Source organism: Grammomys surdaster, unplaced genomic scaffold (genome assembly GCF_004785775.1).
Source record: "Grammomys surdaster isolate TR1022 unplaced genomic scaffold, NIH_TR_1.0 125951, whole genome shotgun sequence".
Lineage (NCBI taxonomy): Eukaryota > Metazoa > Chordata > Mammalia > Rodentia > Muridae > Grammomys > Grammomys surdaster.
This window is the reverse complement of record NW_021620772.1, coordinates 2,281,363-2,284,656: the sequence shown is the minus strand read 5'-3', so window position 1 is coordinate 2,284,656 and position 3,294 is coordinate 2,281,363.

Here is a 3,294-nt window from a genome sequence, read left to right as displayed (position 1 = left end):
TGGCAGAATCTAGCTTTACACTCCACTTCCTGAAGCAAAAGGTTGCTTAGCAAAATTGAATGTTGCTCAGTGTCTGTGGAGACCTTTGCTCAAGGAGAATGTGGGCTGGGAAATTAGTGGTACTTTCTGCTCTTCCAGAACTGAACTCAAGTTCAATTCCCAGCACGTGGGATGCTCACTACAACCTGCAACTCCATCTTGTTTGATGTCATCTTCAGGCCTACATAGGAGCTGTCACTTAGTCACTCATGGTGACACAGTAACACTCAGAGACACAGACATACAGACACACATTAATTTAAAGGTAATTTGGCATTAGTCAACATGAGGCCTGAGGTTCTTTTTACTGTTGTCTTTTATAATTCAGTCTAGACTCTGATTCAAACAGTTCATCTAAAATGAAGAGAGATTGTTCTCTCCAAAATCTTTACATGTGGATTGGCCGTCCAGATTCTGGAGGCCATGGCCCATGACTAAGACTTTTTCCATGATTCCTCTTCACTTATAACTCTAAACTGTGTGGAGAATCTTTTGTTCTTACATAATCTGTTGATCCATTACTGTCTCCCCACCCCCAGCTACCATATAAGTCTGGTTGGTGGTTGCTTGGGGTCTGTTTTATAGGGCTTATTAGAAATAACAGTGAAACACCCCTCCTTGGTGCCAGGTCTTGGTCACAAAGGAGGTGTGCCAATTTTCAGTAGCATTTTTATGGTCCACAACCAAAGTCATCCCTATGGCTCCATCTGGAGAGGAGGAGTAGGGAGCTCCATTAGACTATCAAATGACAGAGTGGATCACTTAGTCAATCAGACAGACACTTGGTCCACATAGAGCAAAGGGCACAATAGTTGATAGTGTCTGTTGTAAAGTCTCCCACCCCATTCCCTTGTCTCTGTTTTGTAAAGCTGCTTGAAGAATGTTCTTTGGAATTTGGTAAGTCCAGTGGAAGTGAGAGGTCATCTCAGGGAAGCTGGGGTTTGGGGTCATCACACCCTCTACAGCATGATGGACAGAAAACAGGAACACTGATTACATTTAAACTCAGCTGATTGTTCCCATGAAAGAGTAATTCATTTATAGAACTGTGATTTCTTCTGCAGGAAAAAACAAAACGCAAACACACACACACACACACACACACACACACACACACACACACACACCAAAAAACAAAACCAAACCCAGCTACTATTTTCGGGGGGAAAGAGTTTAAATGAAAAACCTATGAAAGTAAAGTACCCTGCCAGGAAGACTATCCGTGAGCTTTCCAAATCCGTCCACTAAAGTAGGAATTTGAAAGCTGTACCACAAATTGCCTTTCCCTTCAACCAGGATGCTTATTATGGTCCTGGCTCTGCACTGCTGGCCTATTACTTACACATGAGTTTCGTTACCCTGTATTTTAATTATATGTATAGAGCAAGTTTTATGTTCTCTTCTCTGACTACTCATAAACTTCACAGAGATCACCCCAAACCATACTGTTCTTAAAATAGCCTTTGCCTCTGTCCTTGTAGTGATACCAAATGACATTCTCTTGACCCAGCCCTGGCTTGTATTAAGTACACTTGGAGGCTGGCAGACATGCTCGTCCAAACCCCAGCTTAGTTTGAGTTAAACATACCCCAATGGCCAGACTCTGTGCCTAGAACACACCATTACAGACATGTCATGTGACTGGCAACAGACACAAGAGGAATTTCTGCGGCATCCTTTGTACTTTACCAGTGTTTGAGTCAGAGCTGTGGGCTCTGGGGACAGTGCCACTTCTGTTAGCTGTGATGGGAGCATGCATGGGTTTGTATGCTGTTATCTCTAAATGTGTTTCCCGCTCTGCTCTGTGCTGTCATTCTCTGGTCTGAGAGCCATAAGATGTACATTTCTTTAATACTGGGAGAAGAGTGATTGCAGCTAACTTGAAAGGTGGGTCACAGTGTTAAATGTCACCAAATGAGTAAAGAGAATGTTCTAGTCTTGGTTGCAGGGTCAGACTGTTACAATTTCACCTTTCCCCATTTCTGTTGGACTATTTCACTGCCATGGGAAACTGTAAATCAGCCACTGAATGGCTCACATCTTCCTCTTTCTCCCTTTAAAAATACAAGCTATCTTCCCTCCTACAGATCATCATGGCTGATAAATCAGAGACTAACCATAATATTTTAGGTGACATGGCTATAAAATATGAACCATGAGTGTTTTCCTTTCTGAAACTTCACTAATTGTGGCATAATTCACTAACACAATGTTTTATTTTAATTCACATAAACAGACCAGCTCAAAAAGATTGTTTTAATAAAGGAGTAATATCACATGGCTGTATTTGTTAAAGAAGCAAGCTGTTATTGACCCAGCTGAGTATCCTTGGTGGGTCAGGGCCGTGGCTCTGGTTTGCAGTCTTCGATGTGTTTTTCTAATCTTCTGTGGCTCTCTCTAGGCATGAGCACAATGTGCATGCGTCCATCAACCTGGGACTCATAATGGAATCATTTTAAACTGGCGGTGAATCTTGGCATTCATCGTTAAGCTGTGACACAGCTACAAAGAGAGATGTGTTCCTTTCCCCCATGTGGTGTCACCGAGGCTGGAGTACCAGTGTGACTGGTTTGCATCCTCCTTTCCTGTGCCTCTCAATCCATGACTTTGACAATTTGTTCAGTTTTTTGTGTATGAGTTTGTGAAGTTTTCAAATTCCTGGGTCTTCGATGGTAATTCTTACTGATGAAACGTCTTTGGGAAAAAGGAATTTGGAATGAAAACAGATGTTATAAAATTCATGTGTTTGACAATATTTTTTTCTTTAAAATAACAATAAAATCCATAGCTCAAAGTTGGGGAGGCTCCTATCAGGGTTTCTGATGAAAAACACTTGCAGATCTCTCTGACAGCGCACCAAGGCAGCAGAAGTGCCGACGACGCCCCGTGATGAGTTGAGTTATGGTCTCTAGCAGAGTGGCTGATTATCTAGAGTTCCTTCTCTTCAAGATCTGTTGAAAAGTCGCAGTTGAATGAGTATGAGGGCTTCCTGGTATGCATGTAAGGTACATAGAAATGCCCTCTGTGGGGCTACAGGCTAAGGGACCATGTGTGCCACAAAATTTCAGCTCGAGCTGAGCCCTTGGCTGGGTTTCTGGGTCAGGGCTTCAAGTAGTTCCCAGTCTTTTCCTCTTGTGGTTGCTGGCTTTCTAATTTTGGTTTCTAATTGTACCAGCCATTTTACCACAAGACCACAGCTGTAAGGTGGTATTTGGAAAAAAGGAAATAAGCCTGTTGGGTCCCACCCCTTCCTGT